Source organism: Triticum urartu, chromosome 6A, assembly GCF_056163025.1.
Source record: "Triticum urartu cultivar PI428250 chromosome 6A, HENAU_Tu73, whole genome shotgun sequence".
Lineage (NCBI taxonomy): Eukaryota > Viridiplantae > Streptophyta > Magnoliopsida > Poales > Poaceae > Triticum > Triticum urartu.
In genome coordinates this window covers 105,789,177-105,812,460 of record NC_141878.1, presented here as the reverse complement: position 1 = coordinate 105,812,460, position 23,284 = coordinate 105,789,177, and the positions used below count along the sequence as shown (strand labels likewise).

Genomic DNA, 23,284 nt, shown 5'->3' with positions numbered 1-23,284 from the left:
GATGAGCTCACAATGGCCCTCGGGAATCCTGAGCACCCTGGACGGACACGAGGCACGCCAGGCTCCATTCCGTGGAAGGTTGGGTTTCCGAACGCAGGCGGTTACAAATCCCATGAGAGGAGGAAAAAAGTGCAGCAGACCCAAATACAGGCGCTGCAAGCAAGGGTAGACGCGATAGAGGAACGAGAAGCAAATCGCAGCAAACGTACTGCCGAAGCCTCCCCCGAAGCTACCCCGCCATCTCAGCGCAGAAGCAGCGTGGCTTCCACCGAGCTGCTTCAGCTGGAGCATGCCTTGACGGCTCCTGCCAGCTATCCCGTGGATGCTATAACGGAGTCTCAAAATTGCCATCTTATGACGCAATGGATGAATTTGAAGGTCAAGGCGGCTGTTGGCTCTGTTTATCCTACTGAACCCGGCGCAACTTTTCACTGCCGGCCGATTCCAGAAGGATATTCTAGGGTTATGGTGGATGAGATAACGGAGGGATTTGAGGACCTCCAGCTTGACCACCCTACCGGTGAAGGGGAGACTCGGCTGGGGTCTGCTCTGAAGACTCCATGCCTATGGCGGAAGGAGCTCATCAACCTTCCGAACTGGACGCCACCGCCTCCTCCTCCTCCTCCGGCGAGTCAGGGAACTCCGCCTCCACCGCCTCCTCCTCCGGCGAGTGACGATCAGGGCCCTCGGCCGGCTCCTTCTCCGGCGCGTGGCGGCACTCCGCCTCCTTCTCCGCCTGCGCCGACGCGCCCGAGCAGCCAGCCTCCTCCTTCTCCGCCTCGTCAGCAAGGGCGGAAGAGACCTGCCGCCGCTCCAGCTGCTCCGGCGCGTCGTAGTCCTTCTCCTCCGCCGCTTAAGCAAGTAAAGAAGACAACCGCTCCGTCTACTCGGTCGGCGTCTAGCAGTACAACCAGAGGCGGGAGGACATACAGATTCGGTCCTTCTCTGAAGACTCTAGAGAAGTTACCATATGAGAAGACCCTGGAGGAGAACGCCGAGATCGCGCGAGAAGAAGTGAGGAACTTCTTTGAAGGGGTGAAAGCAAAGAAACATCCACCTCCGGAGGAGAAGGTAGATCGGGTGAAAGTGAAGCGCACTCTGGCTGCCCTGACAAAATCACCGAAGTCTGATCCGCCGAAAGGAAACTATGACCGCATTATTGGAAAGGAATTTGCCAAAGCGGAGCGGTCGGGAAGTACTGTCAGTGATCAAAGGCTGAAAGAACGATGAGCTGGGAAACAAATTGCCTAGCTCGGTGAACAAGCGAAGCAATCGTGCCCCCTGCTCAAGGTGCCTAGCCACAACGTCGATAATGATCCGAGGATGGTGCCCGGTTATAGCAATCTTGCAGATTACCTGCCCGACGAAGTACATTATGAACCCATGGAGGTGCAAATACAAAGATACGAGTACGGGAAGCCTCTCGTCAAAGATGAAAGATCTCTATCAACGATGATGCGAAGATTGCATGATTGGTACTTGAAAATCTGCAGAGACTCTGAGGGGAGGAGTACTTTGTATGCGAGAGTTAAACCGGAGCATGACCTCGTTGGAATTGATCTGTTGCCTGTTCCATTTGAGGAGTTCTATCAGTTTTTCAATCAATTGGCCCTCGATAAAACAACGGTCGCCTGCTACTGTCTGTAAGTAGTACTACTTCTGTCATTAAGTTTCTCTATATAGCTTAGCTCTTTCATTGCATGTATTTATAATCATCCTCACTATATTATGCAGATTGAAGATCGCCGAATTGAAGAAAAGACAAGTCGGTGATATTGGGTTCATTAACACATATCTCATAGATGCAACTGAGGTTAAACTTCATGCCGCAGCTACCGAGGCCAACTTGCTACGATCGTTCGTAATAAATCAAAACAAAGATATAATACTCTTTCCTTACAACTTCAGGTGAGTGTTACTGTCTTGTGCGTATTCGGTTTCCCTTATATATTAGTCAAGGTTATAGTAATGTAATTGATGAGTTATGCATGTGTGTGCAGTTACCACTATATTCTCCTAGAGATTAAGCTTGAGCAGGGAGTAGTAACCGTCTTGGACTCTAAACGAAAAGATCCCAAGGAGTATGCGGACATGACTGAAATCCTCAAGAAGTAAGTTAAATCGATCATTATCCATCATATCAGCAACTTTGTTCATTTCCTGATATCAAGTAATTGTTTTCTTTGTCCGGCAGGGTTTGGAGAATTTAGACACCCGAAAGTAAGTACTATAGTAGCATGTTCCGCGCATCTCCTAGTGATTCAAGCGCTAGTTTCATCAATACCATTTAGCATTCTTGCTTATCAGTTTGATTGACCTCTATTTCTTATAAAGTGGTTGTGGCAGGAATAAGGGAATGATTTCTGTGGATACTACATCTGCGAGTCCATCCGCCACACGACCTGTGAGCGGGGCGGGTACTCTAACGAACAATATGAAGTACGTAAATAACAACATTCACAATTTTATTTTATTACCACCATTTGTGTTGAGTTTCATTCATTTATATATATATATATATATATATATGTATTGACCCCCTTCTTCAAATTAGATGTTTCGGAAGCGGGATGAACTCCTAGCACCAGCTCGCATGCGAGCAATTCAAGAGGAATTGGCGGCATTCTTTCTTTGACCACGTGATCCCTGAAGACGGAGAATTCTATGTGGACCCTGAGTCCGTATGATTATATTTGTAAGAGATAATTATTGTATATATGTAGCCGGTAGTGTCAGATAGATATACGAGAACTTGTTGTTCGACCAATCTCTCGGAGAAGGAGAGGTGGTCGATATCACTTCTCTCTGTATATATGCATATATATGTTCATGACGATCTTCTGTTTCCTTCGTTTGCTTACTAGCTAGCTAGCGTGTCTAGTCCTCTCTATATACGTATGTATAGTACGTAGCGTCGACCAAGCACGGACATAAGAGAGGACACTTCTCTCTATTAATTATAACTAGCTAACACAATATATGAAACACCTAAATTAACCCCCCAAAACCCCCAACCCCCCCCTTTCAAAAAAAAAACAAAAACCCCAGCCACAGAAGTGCTGACGCGTGGATGCCTATTGGTCCCGGTTGGTGCCACCAACCGGGACCAAAGGGTCTCCTGACTGGGCTCTGCGCACTGCCCACGTGGAGGGCCTTTAGTCCCGGTTATGGATTGAACCGGGACTAAAGGGGGGGAGGTATTAGTACCGACACTTTAGTCCCGGTTCCGGAACCGGGACTAAAGGCCCTTACGAACCGGGACTAAAGGCCCTTTTTCTACCAGTGGTAGTCGGACCTTGATTGTATCTGGATGATGTAATGTTTTATTCATGTAATTGTGTGAAGTGACGATTGTAAGCCAACTATGTATCTCTTTCCCTTATTATATTACATGGGTTGTGTGAAGATTACCTCACTTGCGACATTGCTTTCAATGCGGTTATGCCTCTAAGTCGTGCTTCGACACGTGGGAGATATAGCCGCATCGAGAGTGTTACACCGATGACTCCGCATTGCGAGCGCAGCCGCTTCTGCCCTGAAGTAGTACCACCGCCCTCGCCCCTGAGTGCGTCGTTGCCGCTTCCGTCGACTCCGTGTGCGCCGTCGCCGCCGGAGCTGGTCGCCATCGGAGCGGAGCGGGGAAGGGCTGAATCGAGGGGTGGACTGAATCGAGGGGAACGGCTTGACCTAGTAGACGGGCGCGCTGAAACGGCCGTCTCTCGCCGTCTAACGGCGTCCGTCAACACGCGCCACGTCAGCCCGACAGGTGGGACCCACCTGTCGGATTCGCTGTTTTCTGGGCTAAAACGCAGTGTCAGTGCTCCGCGTTATAGATTAGCCCCATTGTTGGTGGTTTTTTATGAACTGCCTCAAATGTGGTACCGATCTGTTACCCTAGCCCATAATGTGGTGGTTTTGAGTAAATTACTCTCTACGTTGTAACCAACTCGGATAGTTCAATCTTGAGATGAGATGCAAGCTTTCCTTTTAACATGCAAACTATCATTTTTAATTTCCATCAATTGTCCATCCTGCCATGAACTCAATGACACATACATTTTTTATGCCTTTGGCTAGACATCAATTTGATTGATCGGCTAGCATGTACGCCTGCATTTAGCCGGAGCTTTGTCTAGATAAAAAGAAAGTGTTCATACATCGGCACCTTCGAACGTTGTTGTAATGGGCCACATCCATGGCCCTCCTCAACTTTCAGGGTCAGCGAAAACTAATTTCACGGGAGGGGGGTCGTAGGTTTTTTTAAAAAATAGTACCACCTCACCCCTTTATAGCGAATCTCATCGATTTATATGCGTTGCGAGTTGTTGAGAGAATCAATACGATGCCTTGAGAAATAACAAAAGGAGGATGAGGCGTAAGTTCGATGACCGTATTTGCAAATAATAAGAAATAAAGAGACCCAAGATTCGGTGGCTGCATTTGCAAATAAGAAATAAAGAGACATAAGGTTCGATGGCTGCACTTGCAATAAGAAATAAGAGACCCAAGGTTCGATGGCTGCACTTGCAAATAAGAAATAAAGAGACCCGAGGTTCGGTAGTTGTACTTGCAAATCTATATACCTACTTTTTTTTACTAATAATGAAAGATAATATTCTTGGTTTGGTCACTCTTCCACGAGCTCTCTCAGTAAACAATGAAGATAGCTTGGTGTGGGTTAGTTCTTGTAATTAATCTATGCCAACATGGTTTCAATAGCCAATTAATCTATGTCAACATGGTTTCAATAGCCAAATCCACGCGGGGTGTGAAAAACCAGGGGCCAATGAAAGGATGCTCGGTGGTGATGTCATGCCTTATTCGTTCTGCAAAGTTCTCATGCATCTTTTCAACTTTTCACTTATTCCTTCCTTCCCTGAAACTGACAGGCCAATGTGTTGTGAAAAGTTGAACCAATCTATGGTGATACAAACCTAAATTATTAACTTATCTTTACTAGATGTCCCCAGCCACAGTGAAGATCTAGATTCATAGAAAACTAACTAATAAAAGTTTGATGTTATGTCGTTTTAATTATGTTTGCTACGGACAATGGTGCTAACTATGCAAATCGACACTAGATTAATTGTCTTATTTTCCTCACCCTGCATTCATATGTGTATGCTTGTATTCTTTTTTGCTTTATAGGTTTTTGGACATGTTTCGACATTGTTCCACGAGTAATCACACTGCAGTCTCTTAGCAGGTAAGGCAGATCACTTCAAAAAATTCCCATATATCTCGAGTAACTACAGAAGCAGGTGTGACAATGTCTGACGAACTACCAAAGCATATTCTTCTAGATCTAGTGGGAGTTTACCCAAATTATTATCCGTTGTATTATATTAAGTTATTAACTTGATCTTTGTATGTATTTGATGAATTATGTTTTTTCACATTTTAATATAAATTTCCCTTTTTGTACATTTATTGTGAACTTGCAGCTAGGTGTTTATGCGCCACAGCATGTTCCCTCTAACATATTTTTTCCATCCATTTTTACTGAAGATGTAAGTGTACTGAAAGATTAACACATGTATATTAGCCATTATTACTCTTCTTTCAAGGGAGTAGGCCACATGTATATTAGCTTATGTAAATTATTAATTGTTAATGCCTATTCCTGTAATGGCTGGCTTTTTATTTAGAAGCTAGTTTGTAATTTTGATGCATTGCCATGGATTTGCATTTTCTGTTAGAAAATTGCCCTTTTATTTTATTTTCTCTAAAGGGCGATTGTTTTTTTTATGAAGACCTTTGTGTGCATATTATAGTTTTATGACAACCTGTCAAATCATTACAGAACTTTCATCACTTTTTGCTGGTACAATTCTTCAATATCATTTGGACTTCTAAAAACCATCCGGTGGTGTAGACATTGATCATCAGGATGCTGGTGTGCCATAGTTGTCTTCTTAGCCCAGTTTGCCTTAATCTTGCTTTTTATCTGCAGGCCTTTGCTCATATGTGATACACTTCTTTGGATGGTTAAGAAATGAAGGACTATTCTTTCACATGTGAATCAATTGCAGTTCTCAATAAGGTGACTCTTCTGTTCCACAGTAAACTTTTAGGCGATCTGTATTGAAAACTGCATAGAAATTAGTGAAGATGGTGCCATCATAGTGCCTTTTAGATTATATAAGTGTGTTCAGTATCCGAGTTTTTTCTGGTTCATTTACTAGATGAAATATGTATTTTATATATAGATATAAGAAATATATTATCATATATAGATATGAGAAATATATTATCATATTTTTTGGCCTACAGTAAAGTTACGTACTCCACTACATATATTATATTTGTTTGGATGTTGAAGCTGCCAGCCACAAGGGTAAACGAGTTGTACTAAATTTGAGTTCCTTCTAAAAGAATGCAGGCCACATGAGAACGGATCGTAAAACTGCTATCAAGCTCGGGTCTTCACATTGGGATACATAGAAGAGGATGTCCATGAATAGCTAATGACACGTTTGGTTGCTCGCATCAAGCTCAACTAGGTCCACGCGGAAAGAATTTAATCTGTTTGGTTGGTTGGGTGCATCAAAAAGTTGGCCCGCACGAAGCTTAAAGCATCTCTCGGCCTGGCTCTGGGGAATGGCCGAATCGGCTGTTTTTCGACAGCCAGGTCCGAGGGATGCAATCTGAGGCTCGGCGTGGGCGGTTGCACACGTGGAGGCATCATCGAGGCGTTGCATTGTTTCGCGAAGCCACGACATAAATTACCCTCACCTTCCCTCACCGCTCTCTCCCCCTTCTTCCCACTTTCACACCGGCGGCGCCGAGCAACAGAGCGATGTACTGTATGGCGATCCTAGGCATCGAGCACCGGATTCACCAGTGCACCGGCATGACATCGGCAATGGCGGTAAGCCCTTATCCTCTCTCTCTCTCTCTCTCTCTCTACTGTATTCGATTCACGGTTTCGGTTGGATTTCTGGATTCGATTTGAGCGTTAGGGAGGGGATTGAATACGAAGCGGGTTTGGGGATTAGATTTGCGCACTCGATTCGTCATAGAACCGATGGATTCTAGGGTTCATACAGTGATTTTTTTGTAGTACAAGGGGTTGGGGACTAGGGGTAAATAATCTACCTTACAAGCACCTATCCTAGAGGCGGCGACCTTGGAGGCGCTTCGAGCCGGGGGGGGGGGGAGGGGGCATAGCCTTCTTGTTGTCTTCCACCATCGCCTCCACCGCACCATCCAAAATCTCCTCCTCCTCGTCTTCATCTAGAACGATGGGTCTTGCACGACCGCATATCACCGGCGCCCTGACCACCATCTGCACCGCATCGTGGTCATCCTTTGGCGCCACCAATGTCTTTGTCCAGAACCCTGTACTTGGCCCATCTTGCTCTCTAACCAACATCACCGAACTCGACCTGATCCATGGCCCAACCTTTCACTAGGTCAAGAATAAACATCTTCAACTCCTTCATCGTCGTCTTCTTTACCATAACTCCTGCCTCCTTGCGCATGTCCTTAATGTTGGTGAAGTTAGAGCACACATCCATGGTGTTCTCGAACTTGATGCGGTCACCGAGCGAGCAGCCAAGGAAGAAACCCTCCATCTAATGCCCCAGGGGAAAGGGGTTGGGGATGGGGTTCATGGTGATGGAGAGGTGGTGAAACCGAGATAGGAAAGAGGAGTGACAGTGAGAGATAGAAAGGGTTTGAGTGTAGTGGTGGGTAAGTAGGTGGCCTTTGGGTGGTTAATATAGGGGCTTTGGACGATAAGAATGATGATGATCATCCTTTGAACTTCGTGTTGTTTATAATTGAAAGCACACGTGCTCCCTAGGTGGTTTTGGTAATTAATGTCAACATATCTCTTGTTGGACTACTGTTTTTATCTAGTACATTTCAGATAAGTTCAACAGATGGAGTGGCGTGGACAAGAGGATGTGGAACCCCTTCAAGATGCTAAGGACAAAGGATTGGCTCAAGCTCAAAAGCTCAAGGCTCTAAATTTTAAGTTTAGTGATCCAAGATCACATTGAGTCCTTAGGAAAGCCAATACTATTAAAAGGGGATGAGGTGTTGCTTAATGGCTTGCTTGCTCAAAGTGCTTAGTGATATGCTCCAAAGCCCTCGACTACTTTCTCATCTCCACATATGTCCCAAACCAAAACTCAAACTCGGCCTTACTGATTTGATCCATCCGGCGCCACCGAGTTCACTTGACATAGCCACTACCAGAAACCCTAATCAATTCGGTCTCACCGATGGGATCTTGGTCTCACCGAGATGGGCTTGCAAACTCTATTGCTTGTTGCAATTATTTTGGTCCCACCGAGATAAGCAATCGGTCCCACCGAGTTTGCCTGACCAACTCCCTGTTTTGCTTATTACCAAAATCGGTCTCATCGAGTTTGTGCAATCGGTTAAACCGAGATGAGTTTTTACCCTAACCCTAGCACATCGGTCCCACCGAGTTGATCGTATCGGTCCCGCCGAAATGCCTAACGGTCACATTATGAACTAAATCGGTCTGACCGAGTTTTCTGATTTGGTCCACCGAGTTTGGTAAATTGTGTGTAACGGTTAGATTTTGTGTGGAGGCTATAAATCCCCTCCACCCACTCTTCACTCGTAGAGAGAGCCATCAGAACATGCCTACACTTCCAACATTCATTTTCTGAGAGAGAACCACCTACTCATGTGTTGAGACCAAGATATTCCATTCCACCATGTGATTCTTGATCTCTAGCCTTTCCCAAGTTGCTTTCCACTCAAATCATCTTTCCACCAAATCCAAATCAGTGAGAGAGAATTTAGTGTTGGGGAGACTATCATTTGAAGCACAAGAGCAAGGAGTTCATCATCAACACACAATCTATTACCTTTTGGAGAGTGGTCTCTCCTAGATTGGTTAGGTGTCATTGTTGGGGAACGCAGTAATTTAAATTTTTTCCTACGCACACGCAAGACCATGGTGATGCATAGCAACAAGAGGGGAGAGTGTTGTCTATGTACCCTCATAGACCGTAAGCGGAAGCGTTATGACAACGCGGTTGATGTAGTCGTACATCTTCACGATCGACTGATCCTAGTACCGAAAGTACGACACCTCCGTGATCTGCACATGTTCAGCTCGATGATGTCCCACGAACTCACGATCCAGCAGAGTATCGAGGGAGAGCTAAGTCAGCACGACGGCGTGATGACGGTGATGATGATGCTACCGGAATAGGGCTTCGCCTAAGCACCACTACGATATGACCGAGGTGGATTATGGTGGAGGGGGGCACTGCACATAGCTGGAAACAATCAACTTGTGTGTTCTAGGGTGCCCCTGCTCCCGTATATAAAGGAGAAAGGGGGGAGGCCGGCCAGCCTTGGGGCGCGCCAAGGAGAGGGAGGAGTCCTCCTCCTAGCAGGAGTAGGACTCCCCCTTTCCTAGTCCAACTAGGAACAAGGAGGGGGAAGGAAAGAGAGGGAGAGAGGGAGGGAAAGAGGGGGCGCTGCCCCTCCTTGTCCAATTCGGACTCCCAAGGGGGGGGCAGCCCTATGGCCCCTCCTCTCTCTCTCACAAGGCCCGTGTTGGCCCATTATTTCCCCCGAGGGTTCCGATAATCCCCCGGCACTCTGATAATTATCTGGTGACCCCTGGAACTCATCTGGTGTCTGAATATAGTCATCCAATATATCAATCTTTATGTCTTGACCATTTCGAGACTCCTCGTCATGTCTGTGATAACATCCGGGACTCCAAACTACCTTCGGTACATCAAAACACATAAACTCATAATACCGATCGTCACCGAACGTTAAGCGTGCGGACCCTACGGGTTCGAGAACTATGTAGTCATGATCGAGACACGTCTCTGGTCAATAAACAATAGGGGAACCTGGAAGTTCATATTGTGTCCCACATATTCTACGAAGATCTTTATCGGTCAAACCGCATAACGATATACGTTATTCCCTTTGTCATCTATATGTTACTTGCCCGAGATTCGATCGTCAGTATCTCAATACCTAGTTCAATCTCGTTACCGACAAGTCTCTTTACTCGTTCCGTAATGCATCATCCCGCAACTAACTCATTAGTCACATTGCTTGCAAGGCTTATATTGATGTGCATTACTCAGAGGGCCCAGAGATACCTCTCCGACAATCGGAGTGACAAATCCTAATCTCGATCTGTGGCAACTCAACAAACACCATCGGAGACACCTGTAGAGCACCGCTATAATCACCCAGTTACGTTGTGACGTTTGGTATCACACAAAGTGTTCCTCCGGTATTCGGGAGTTGCATGATCTCATGGTCATAGGAACATGTATAAGTTATGGAGAAAGCAATAGCAACAAACTAAACGATCATCATGCTAAGCTAACGGAATGGGTCAAGTCAATCACACCATTCTCTAATGATGTGATCCCATTAATCAAATGACAACTCATGTCTATGGCTAGGAAACTTAACCATCTTTGATTCAACGAGCTAGTCAAGTAGAGGCATACTAGTGACACTCTGTTTGTCTATGTATTCACACATGTACTAAGTTTCCGGTTAATACAATTCTAGCATGAATAATAAACATTTATCATGATATAAGGAAATATAAATAACAACTTTATTATTGCCTCTAGGGCATATTTCCTTCTGTCTCCCACTAGCACTAGAGTCAATAATCTAGATTACACAGTAATGATTCTAACACCCATGGAGTCTTGGTGCTGATCATGTTTTGCTCGTGAGAGAGGCTTAGTCAACGGGTCTGCAACATTCAGATCCGTATGTATCTTGCAAATCTCTATGTCTCCCTCCTTGACTTGATCACGAATGGAATTGAAGCGTCTCTTGATGTGCTTGGTTCTCTTGTGAAATCTGGATTCCTTTGCCAAGGCAATTGCACCAGTATTGTCACAAAAGATTTTCATTGGACCCGATGCACTAGGTATGACACCTAGATCGGATATGAAGTCCTTCATCCATACTCCTTCATTTGCTGCTTCCGAAGCAGCTATGTACTCCGCTTCACACGTAGATCCCGCCACGACGCTTTGTTTAGAACTGCACCAACTGACAGCTCCACCATTCAATATAAATACATATCCGGTTTGTGACTTAGAGTCATTCGGATCAGTGTCAAAGCTTGCATCTACGTAACCATTTACGACGAGCTCTTTGTCACCTCCATAAACGAGAAACATATCCTTAGTCCTTTTCAGGTATTTCAGGATGTTCTTGACCGCTGTCCAGTGATCCACTCCTGGATTACTTTGGTACCTCCCTGCTAAACTGATAGCAAGGCACACATCAGGTCTGGTACACAGCATTGCATACATGATAGAGCCTATGGCTGAAGCATAGGGAACACCTTTCATTTTCTCTCTATCTTCTGCAGTGGTCGGGCATTAAGTCTGACTCAACTTCACACCTTGTAATACATGCAAGAACCCTTTCTTTGCTTGATCCATTTTGAACTTCTTCAAATCTTTATCAAGGTATGTGATTTGTGAAAGTCCAATTAAGCGTCTTGATCTATCTCTATAGATATTGATGCCTAATATATAAGCAGCTTCACCGAGGTCTTTCATTGAAAAACTCTTATTCAAGTATCATTTTATGCGATCCAGGAATTCTATATCATTTCCAATCAACAATATGTCATCCACATATAATATTAGAAATGCTACAGAGCTCCCACTCACTTTCTTGTAAATACAAGCTTCTCCGAAAGTCTGTATAAAACAATATGCTTTGATCACACTATCAAAACGTTTATTCCAACTCTGAGATGCTTGCACCAGTCCATAAATGGATCGCTGGAGCTTGCACACTTTGTTAGCATCCTTTGGATCGATAAAACCTTTAGGTTGCATCATATATAACTCCTCTTCCAGAAATCCATTCAGGAATGTAGTATTTACATCCATTTGCCAAATTTCATAATCATAAAATGCAGCAATTGCTAACATGATTCGGACGGACTGAAGCATCGCTACGGGTGAGAAGGTCTCATCGCAGTCAACTCCTTGAACTTGTCGAAAACCTTTTGCAACAAGTCGAGCTTTGTAGACAGTAATATTACCATCAGCGTCAGTCTTCTTCTTGAAGTTCCATTTATTCTCTATGGCCTACCGATCAACAGGCAAGTCAACCAAAGTCCACACTTTGTTCTCATGCATGGATCCCATCTTAGATTTCATGGCCTCAAGCCATTTAGCGGAATCTGGGCTCATCATCGCTTCCTCTAGTTCGTAGGTTCGTCATGGTCAAGCAACATGACTTCCAGAACAGGATTACCGTACCATTCTGGTGTGGGTCTTACTCTGGTTGACCTACGAGGTTTGGTAGTAACTTGATCAGAAGTTTCATGATCATCATCATTAGCTTCCTCACTTACTGGTGTAGGAATCACTAGAACTGATTTCAGTGATGAACTACTTTCCAATAAGGGAGCAGGTACAATTACCTCATCAAGTTCTACTTTCCTCCCACTCACTTCTTTCGAGAGAAACTTCTTCTCTAGAAAGGATCCATTTTTAGCAATGAATATTTTGCCTTCAGATCTGTGATAGAAGGTGTACCCAATAGTCTCCTTTGGGTATCCTATGAAGACACGTTTCTCCAATTTGGGTTCGAGCTTATCAGGTTGAAGTTTATTCACATAAACATCGTAGCCCCAAACTTTAAGAAATGACAACTTGGGTTTATTGCCAAACCACATTTCATAAGGTGTCGCCTCAACGGATTTATATGGTGCCCTATTTAATGTGAATGCAGCCGTGTCTAAAGCATAACCCCAAAACGATAGCAGTAAATCAGTGAGAGACATCATAGATCACACCATATCTAGTAGAGTACGATTACGATGTTCAGACACATCATTACGCTGTGGTGTTCTAGATGGCCTGAGTTGCGAAACTATTCCGCATTATTTCAAATGAAGTCCAAACTCATAACTCAAATATTCACCTCCACAATCAGATCGCAGAAACTTGATTTTCTTGTTACGATGATTTTCCACTTCACTCTGAAATTCTTTGAACTTTTCAAATGTTTCATACTTATGTTTCATTAAGTAGATATACCCATATATGCTCAAATCATCTGTGAAGATGAGAAAATAACGATATCCGCCGCGAGCTTCAATGTTCATTGGACCACATACATCAGTATGTATGATTTCCAATAACTCTGTTGCTCGCTCCACTGTTCTGGAGAACGGAGTTTTAGTCATCTTGCCCATGAGGCATGGTTCGCAAGTACCAAGTGATTCATAATCAAGTGATTCCAGAAGTCCATCAGAATGGAGTTTCTTCATGCGCTTTACACCAATATGACCTAAATGACAGTGCCACAAATAAGTTGCACTATCATTATCAACTCTGCATCTTTTGGCTTCAATACTATGAACATGTGTATCACTACTATCAAGATTTAGTAAAAATAGACCACTCATCAAGGGTGCATGACCATAAAAGATATTACTCATATAAATAGAACAACCATTATTCTCTGATTTAAATGAATAACCGTCTCGCATCAAACAAGATCCAGATATAATGTTCATGCTCAACGCTAGCACCAAATAACAATTATCTAAGTCTAAAAGTAATCCCGAAGGTAGATGTAGAGGTAGCGTGCCGACGGCGATCACATCGACTCTGGAACAATTTCCCACGCGCATCGTCACCTCATCCTTAGCCAATCTTCGCTTAATCTGTAGCCCCTGTTTCGAGTTGCAAATGTTAGCAACTGAATCGGTATCAAATACCCAGGCACTACTACGAGCATTAGTAAGGTACACATCAGTAACAAGTATATCAAATATACCTTTCACTATGTCATCCTTCTTCTCCGCCAAATACTTTGGGCAGTTCCGCTTCCAGTGACCAGTCCCTTTGCAGTAGAAGCACTCAGTCTCAGGCTTAGGTCCAGACTTGGGTTTCTTCACTTGAGCAGCAACTGGCTTGCTGTTCTTCTTGAAGTTCTCCTTCTTCCCTTTACCCTTTTTCTTGAAACTGGTGGTCTTGTTGACCATCAACACTTGATGCTCCTTTTTGATTTCTACCTCCGTAGCTTTTAGCATTGCGAAGAGCTCATGAATCGTCTTATCCATCCCTTGCATATTATAGTTCATCACGAAGCTCTTGTAGCTTGGTGGCAGTGATTGAAGAACTTTGTCAATGACACTATCATCAGGAAGATTAACTCCCAGCTGAGTCAAGTGGTTGTGGTACCTAGACATTCTGAGTATATGTTCACTGACAGAACTATTCTCCTCCATTTTGCAGTTGTAGAACTTATTGAAGACTTCCTATCTCTCAATCCGAGCATTTGCTTGAAATATTAACTTCAACTCCTGGAACATCTCATATGCTCCATGACGTTCAAAACTTCGTTGAAGTCCCGGTTCTAAGCCGTAAAGCATGGCACACTGAACTATCGAGTAGTCATCAGCTTTGCTCTGCCAGGTGTTCGTAACATCTGGCGTTGCTCCTGCAGCGGGTTTGTCACCCAGCGGTGCTTCCAGGACGTAATTCTTCTGTGCAGAAATGAGGATAATCCTCATGTTACGGACCCAGTCCGTGTAATTGCTACCATCATCTTTCAACTTTGCTTTCAAGGAACGCATTAAAATTCAACGGAACAACAGCACATGCCATCTATCTACAACAATATAGATAAGCAAAATACTATCCGGTACCATGTTCATGATAAATTTAAGTTCAATTAATCATATTACTTAAGAACTCCCACTTAGATAGACATCCCTCTAATCATCTAAGTGATCATGTGATCCATATCAACTAAACCATGTCCGATCATCACGTGAGATGGAGTAGTTTTCAATCGTGAACATCACTATGTTGATCATATCTACTATATGATTCACGCTCGACCTTTCGGTCTCAGTGTTCCGAGGCCATATCTGCATATGCTAGGCTCGTCAAGTTTAACCTGAGTATTTTGCATGTGCAAAACTGGCTTGCACCCGTTGTATGTGAACGTAGAGCTTATCACACCCGATCATCATGTGGTGTCTCGGCACGACGAACTGTAGCAACGGTGCATACTCAAGGAGAACACTTATACCTTGAAATTTAGTGAGAGATCATCTTATAATGCTACCGCCGAACTAAGCAAAATAAGATGCATAAAGGATAAACATCACATGCAATCAATATAAGCCATATGATATGGCCATCATCATCTTGTGCCTTTGATATCCATCTCCAAAGCACCGTTATGATCACCATCATCACCAGCTTGACACCTTGATCTTCATAGAAGCATCGTTGTCGTCTCGCCAGCTATTGCTTCCACGACTATCGCTACCACTTAGTGATAAAGTAAAGCAATTACAGGGCGATTGCATTGCATACAATAAAGCGACAACCATATGGCTCCTGCCAGTTGCCGATAACTCCGTTACAAAACATGATCATCTCATACAATAAAATTTAGCATCATGTCTTGACCATATCACAACACAACCTGCCCTGCAAAAACAAGTTAGACGTCCTCTACTTTGTTGTTGCAACTTTTACATGGCTGCTATGGGCTGAGCAAGAACCCTTCTTACCTAGGCATCAAAAACCACAACGCGGTATAGTGATTGCCTTTTGACCTTCAGAAAGAACCATGTTCATTGAATCTGATTCAACTAAAGTTGGAGAAACTGACACCCACCAGCCACCTATGTGCGAAGCACGTTGGTAGAACCAGTCTCGCGTAAGCGTACGCGTAATATCAGTCTGGGCCGCTTCATCCAATAATACCGCCGAATCAAGAATCAACTAGTGATGGCAAGCAATATGTATATAACCACGCCCACAACTCCTTTGTGTTCTACTCGTGCATATAACATCTACGCATAAACCTGGCACGGATGCCACTGTTGGGGAACGCAGTAATTTAAAAAAATTCCTACGTGCACGCAAGATCATGCTGATGCATAGCAATTTGAGGGGAGAGTGTTGTCTACGTACCCTTGTAGACCGTAAGCAGAAGCATTATGACAACGCGGTTGATGTAGTCGTACGTCTTCACGATCGACCGATCCTAGTACCGAAAGTACGACACCTCCGCGATCTGCACACATTCAGCTCGGTGATGTCCCACAAACTCACGATCCAGCAGAGTGTCGAGGGAGAGCTTCGTCTATGTATTCACACATGTACTAAGTTTCCGGTTAATACAATTCTAGCATGAATAATAAACATTTATCATGATATAAGGAAATATAAATAACAACTTTATTATTGCCTTTAGGGCATATTTCCTTCAGTCACTTGGGAGCCTCCGTCATGATTGTGAAGTTGAACCAAGGAGTTTGTACGGGCAAGGAGATCGCCTACTTTGTGAAGATCTACCATAGTGAGGCAAGTCCTTCGTGGGAGATGGCCATGGTGGGATAGATAAGGTTGCTTCTTCATGGACCCTTCGTGGGTGGAGCCCTCCATGGACTCACGCAACCGTTACCCTTCGTAGGTTGAAGTCTCCATCAACGTGGATGTACGATAGCACCACCTATCGGAACCACGCCAAAAATCTCCGTGTCTCCAATTGCGTTTGCACACTCCAATCCCATCCCTTTACTTTCTTCCAAATTGCATGCTTTACTTTCCGCTGCTCATATACTCTTGCCATTCTTGCTTGAATGTTGTGAATGTTTAAACTTGTGCTAAAACTCCACCTTAACTTGAATAAATTAAAAACTTCTACTTTTCTTTCTTAAGAGTCTATTCACCCCCTCTAGACACCTCTTCTCGATCCTCTCAATTGGTATCATAGCATTGGCCTCCATTACTTTGGTTTAAACACCTTTGGAGGAAGATCGATGAGTCTACGTTGGGGAGTCTTAGACGTAGAGTGCCTATACTTGATGGAGAGTTCTTTTATGAGTGGAAAATTGAGATGCTTGAGATTTTCAATGAATATCATTTGAACAAGTACATTACTAGCCCTTGTGCACCGCATGTTGATCCTTTGCATCCTACCCTTGGTGAGTCTATTGACATGATCCGTAATCTTAGATCTGTCAATTTAATCACTAGAGGATTGCCTAGAAACTTGTTTGCTAGCTTGCCTGCTCTTGATTGTGCCTAGACCATATGGAGATTTCTTGAGGAACGATTTCCAAACTATTCCTTGGAAAACTTGGATGAAATTCTTCATAAGTCTATTGCCTTGAGTAAGATGAGTTCCAATGATCCCAAATTTGGTGACCGTCTATTTGAGCTTACTAATCTTACCCGTACCAAAGGAGATGTTGGAATCATTAACAATATCATCTCCGAAGCTATTAGAATTCATAAAGATGACTGTTGTGCCGATCATTTATCTAATGAATTACCCTCTCTAGGAATTGATCCATCACAAGACAATGTTGAACATGGATACTATGATGAGGATGATAATAGTGACTTTGATCTTGATGAGTCTATGAGACACTTTGGTCTTCTGGCTAAATCTTCATGGCTACATGGCTGGAGGAAAGGAATGGGTTCTTGATAGTGGGTGTACCGATCACATGACCGGAGACAAGGATATGTTTCGTGAGCTTGCTGAAAACGACGACCCTCGAAAGTATGTCACTTTTGGTGACAACTCAAAGGGTAAGGTGGTTGGCCTTGGTAAGGTGGCCATCTCACATGATAGCTCCATACAAAATGTTATGCTCATTGAATCTCTTGGATATAATCTACTTTCTGTATCTAGACTTGCTAACTTTGCTTTCAATGTCCTATTTACTGAATTAGATTGCCAAGTGTTTCGTAGAGATAACCACAATATGGTCTTTACCAGTTTACGTAGAGGTGATCTTTACATTGTTGATTTCACTAAAAAGGCTCAACCTAGAACTTGCTTAATTGCTAAATCTTCTAAAGGTTGGTTGTGGCATAGAAGATTAGGGCATGTGGGCATGCGAAATCTTGATAAGCTTATTAAGGGTGATCATATCCTTGGAGTGAAAGATGTTATATTTGACAAGGATAGATTATGCAGTGCTTGTCAAGCAGGAAAACAAATTGGAGGAAGTCATCCTGTGAAGAACATCATTACCACGAGAAGACCGCTCGAGCTACTTCATATGGATCTCTTTGGTCCCAATGCCTATAAAAGTCTCGGTGGTAACTCATTTGGTCTAGTCATAGTCGATGATTTTTCAAGATTTACGTGGGTGTTCTTTCTTGATGATAAATCGCAGGTCCAAAAGATCTTCAAGAACTTCGCTAGGAAAGCCCAAAATCAATTTGAAGTGAAGATCAACAAGGTTCGAAGCGACAATGGAACGAAGTTCAAGAACGCAAATGTGGATACCTTTCTTGACGAAGAAGGAATTTCACATGAGTTCTCGGCTACGTACACACCTCAACAAAATGGAGTTGTTGAGAGGAAGAACCGGATTCTTATTGAGATGGAAAGAATGATGCTTGATGAGTACAAGACGCCAAAACACTTTTGGGCGGAAGCGGTTGAGACAACTTGTCATGCAACAAATCGCGTGTATCTTCATAAGCTACTCAGCAAGACAACATACGAACTTCTCACCGGTAACAAACCCCAAGTTGGATACTTTCGAGTATTTGGCTCAAAGTGTTACATTCTTGATAAGCATCGTCGTTCTAAATTTGCTCCTAAGTCTCATGAAGGTTTCCTACTTGGTTATGGCTCAAACAATCACACTTACCGTGTCTACAACAACTTCACCCGAAAGGTTGAAGAGACAGTAGATGTGAAGTTTGATGAATCTAACGGCTCGCAAGTAGAGAAATTGCCAATTGATGTAGGAGATAAAGATCCTTCGAAAGCAATCCAAGACTTGTCTATTGGGAAGATTCGTCCAACGGAGGTGAAGGAGAGTACCTCGTCCGTACAAGTGGAAGCTTCTACATCACGACAAGGTGAACCAAGGGTTGACATGGAAGCATCCACAAGTGGAACACGCCAAGATGAAGAAAACGAGGAAGTACACCAAGATGAACCTCATCAACCTCCTTCTCCACCTCAACAAGAGAATGACAACGTCAACAATGAAGAAGGCCAAGAAGGAGAAGGACAAGATGAAGAAGATGTTCCACCCCGACCCAAGCAAAAGCTCTCACGAGTTTCAAGAGACCATCGTGTCAAGCAAATCTTCAATGATATCCAAACCGGGAGAATCACTCGCTCTAAAACTCGTTTGGCTAATTTTTGTGAAAACTATTCATTCATCTCTAGCATTGAACCTATGAAGGTTGAAGAAGCATTGGAAGATCCGGATTGGATAAATGCCATGCATTAAGAGCTACACAACTTTGAGAGAAATCAAGTGTGGACATTGGTCGAGAAGCCCGACAACAACCACAACATCATCGATACCAAATGGGTGTTTCGCAACAAGCAAGACGAAGATGGACAAGTAGTTCGCAACAAAGCACGTCTCGTCGCCCAAGGCTACACTCAAGTCAAAGGTATGGACTATGGTGAGACATATTCCCCCGTTTCTAGACTTGAGTCCATCCGTATCTTACTTGCCTATGCTAATCACCATGATATCACCTTGTACCAAATGGACATTAAAAGTGCTTTTCTAAATGGTGAAATAGAGGAGGAAGTTTATGTTAAGCAACCTCCCCGCTTTGTTAATCCTAAGAAACCCGATCATGTTTCAAACTTCACAAAGCTCTTTATGGTCTTAAACAAGCTCCTAGAGCGTGGTACAAATGCTTGACCAAGTTCCTTATTGAAAAAGGCTTTGAGATTGGAAAGATTGATTCTATTCTTTTTACTAAAAGGGTTAATGGTGAATTATTTGTGTGCCAAATTTATGTTGATGATATCATATTTGGTTCAACTAACCCTCATTTTAGTGAAAAGTTTGGAAAGCTAATGTCGGAGAATTTTGAGATGTCTATGATGAGTCAACTCAAATTCTTCCTTGGTTTGCAAATCAAGCAAATTAAGGAAGGCACCTTTGTTTCCCAAACAAAGTATACCAAGGACTTATTCAAGAAGCTCAACATGCAAGAAAGCAAAGGTATGAAAACTTCCATGCCTACTAGTGGACATCTTGACTTGACCAAGGATGGCAAACCGGTTGACCAAAAGGTTTATCGCTCTATGATTGGTTCATTGTTATATCTATGTGCCTCCCGTCCCGATATTATGCTGAGTGTGTGCATGTGTGCATGATATCAAGCGGCCCCAAAGAATGTCATCTTAAGGCTGTGAAAAGGATAGTGAGATACTTAATACATACACCAAATTTTGGCATTTGGTATCCTAAGTGGTCCTCTTTTGATCTTGTTGGATATTCCGACTCAGACTATGCTGGCGACAAGGTTGATAGAAAGTCCACTTCGGGTATTTGTCAATTTCTTGGTAGATCTCTTGTGTCTTGGTTCTCCAAGAAACAAAACTCGGTATCCTTATCCACCGCCGAAGCGGAATACATTGCCGCTGGTTCATGTTGTGCTCAATTACTTTGGATGACCCAAACTCTTAAAGATTATGGGATCTATGTGAAACATGTTCCATTGCTTTGTGACAATGAAAGTTCTATTAAGATTGCTCATAATCCTGTGCAACATTCTCAAACGAATCATATTGAAGTTCGTCATCATTTCATTCGAGATCATGTTGCCAAAGGGGACATTGATCTTAAGCATGTTCCTACCGATAAGCAATTGGCGGATATATTCACCAAACCGCTTGACGAGAAAGTATTTTGCCGTTTGAGAGGTGAATTGAACATCATTGATGCTTCAAACTTGGAGTAGAAACTCCATTTGGATACATGCAAGGCATGAGCCTTTGACTAATCCTTGATGTTTCTCTTGTGATGATGATCATATGTCGTGGATATATTTGCACCCTTGCATGCTATCTAACCAGTGTAGGTGCTTGGATGAATAAAAATCTATGAGATTGCAAATCACTCGCATCTTGAGCAATCTCTACATCACCAAGTCTCTACAATATGGTGGTTGAAGACAAGGAAGCATGAAACCTCTCAACATATACTTTGACCATTTCTATATATCAAATTTCATTTGGTATCAAATTCATGATTGTCAATTTGGATACACAAGTGCTCTTCCTTACAAGACTAACCAATGTAGGTAGATGAACTCAAACTACAAGTGGTGCTCCCAATCTTTGATGAGCTACATCAATCTTGAGCATCCCACACAAGTTCAACTACATGATCAAGTTCAACACCACCACCCAAGGTATGTTCTTCCATCTTAGAGAAGCTTTACCCAAGTCACGGGTCAAAGCAACTCAACAATATGTGAATACATCAAATGCTTAAATGAAAAATGGTAACCCCGTTTTGAGCTTAAATGACAAGTATGACCTACGATCAAGTGTTCTCGCTTGACTCCTCAGTCAATATACTCTAACATAGGTGACTTTGTCGCCGACCAATTCTAGATGAAGTTCTCTAGCGTTTCTCTGTATTCTTGCATTTTTCTCTTGCATGTTTGTTTCCCTTCTCTTTTAAAAAAAACTTCATCTAGATTTCTTTTCTTTTTCTTTGTTTTGTTCTGCATTCCCTGCATCAAATTCATTGCAAATCCTTCTGTTAATTCCTTGCAAATCTTTGTGAGATATTATTTGCCTAAATGAGTTGAGGTGAAAATTTTGCCCTTCCTCTGTGTTGAACTCGATCACACCGGTCTGTCACTCTCGGTCAAACCGAACCATTTCGGTGCAACCAAAAAATACAACTCAGTGTCATCGATTTCACTGCAGAGAAGACAATTTCCACTTGTTCCTGCACTTTTGTTCTAGCTCCACTCAATGATTCTTGTCCTCTACTAGCATCACACTCTAAATGCTCCTTTGCTCTATGACTCAAGGACCAAACTGTTGGGGATCGTAGCAGAAATTTAAAATTTTCTACGCATCACCAAGATCAATCTATGGATTCATCAGCAACGAGAGAGAGAGAGAGAAGTGCATCTACATACCCTTGTAGATCGCAAGCGGAAGCGTTCAAGAGAAGGGGTTGATGGAGTCGTACTCGTCGTGATCCAAATCACCGATGATCCTAGTGCCGAACGGACGACACCTCCGCGTTCAACACACGTACGGAGCAGAGAAGTCTCCTCCTTCTTGATCCAGCAAGGGTGGAGGAGAAGTTGATGGAGATCCAGCAGCACGACGGCGTGGTGGTGGAAGCAGCGGGATTCCATCAGGGCTTCGCCAAGCGCTACTGTAGGAGGAAGAGGTGTCACGGGAGGGAGAGGGAGGCGCCAGGGCTTAGGGTGCGGCTGCCCTCCCTCCCCTCCACTATATATAGGGGCGGGGGGCGCATGCCCCCTTGGAGATCCCATCTAGAGGGGGGGGCGGCCCCTCGGGGGGCAACGGCCCCCTAGGGTTTCCAACCCTAGGCGCCTTGGGCCCTTGGGTGGGGCGCACCAGCCCACCAGGGGCTGGTTCCCACGCCACTTCAGTCCATAGGGCCCTCTGAGATAGGTGGCCCCACCCGGTGGACCCCCGGGACCCTTCCGGTGGTCCCGGTACAATACCGGTGACCCCCGAAACTCTCTCGGTGGCCGAAACTGGACTTCCTATATATAAATCTTTACCTCCGGACCATTCTGGAACTCCTCGCGACGTCCGGGATCTCATCTGGGACTCCGAACAAATTTCGGTTAACCACATACTAATATCTCTACAACTCTAGTGTCACCGAACCTTAAGTGTGTAGACCCTACGGGTTCGGGAGACACGTAGACATGACCGAGACAACTCTCCGGTCAATAACCAACAGCGGGATCTGGATACCCATGTTGGCTCCCACATGCTCCACGATAATCTCATCGGATGAACCACGATGTCGAGGATTCAATCAATCCCGTATACAATTCCCTTTGTCAATCGGTATGTTACTTGCCCGAGATTCGATTGTCGGTATCCCAATACCTCGTTCAATCTCGTTATCGGCAAGTCACTTTACTCGTTCCGTAACACACCATCCCGTGACCAACCCTTAGTCACATTTAGCCCATTACGATGATGTCTTACCGAGTGGGCCCAGAGATACCTCTCCGTCATACGGAGTGACAAATCCCAGTCTCGATTCGTGCCAACCCAACAGACACTTTCGGAGATACCCGTAGTGCACCTTTATAGCCACCCAGTTACATTGTGACGTTTGGCACACCCAAAGTATTCCTACAGTATCTGGTAGTTGCACAATCTCATGGTCTAAGGAAAAGATACTTGACATTAGAAAAGCTTTAGCAGACGAACTACACGATCTTGCGCTATGCTTAGGATTGGGTCTTGTCCATCACATCATTCTCCTAATGATGTGATC

At 43.8% G+C, this 23,284-nt stretch overlaps 1 long non-coding RNA gene across 1 annotated transcript; it reads left to right on the top strand.

Moving 5' to 3' along the window:
• The first annotated feature begins 2,202 nt into the window (after positions 1–2,202).
• On the top strand, positions 2,203–2,630 carry LOC147964271 (uncharacterized). The gene is made up of 3 exons (XR_015608310.1): positions 2,203–2,220; positions 2,335–2,439; positions 2,555–2,630. It is a non-coding gene; the product is annotated as an uncharacterized LOC147964271 (long non-coding RNA).
• Positions 2,631–23,284: the final 20,654 nt, after the last annotated feature.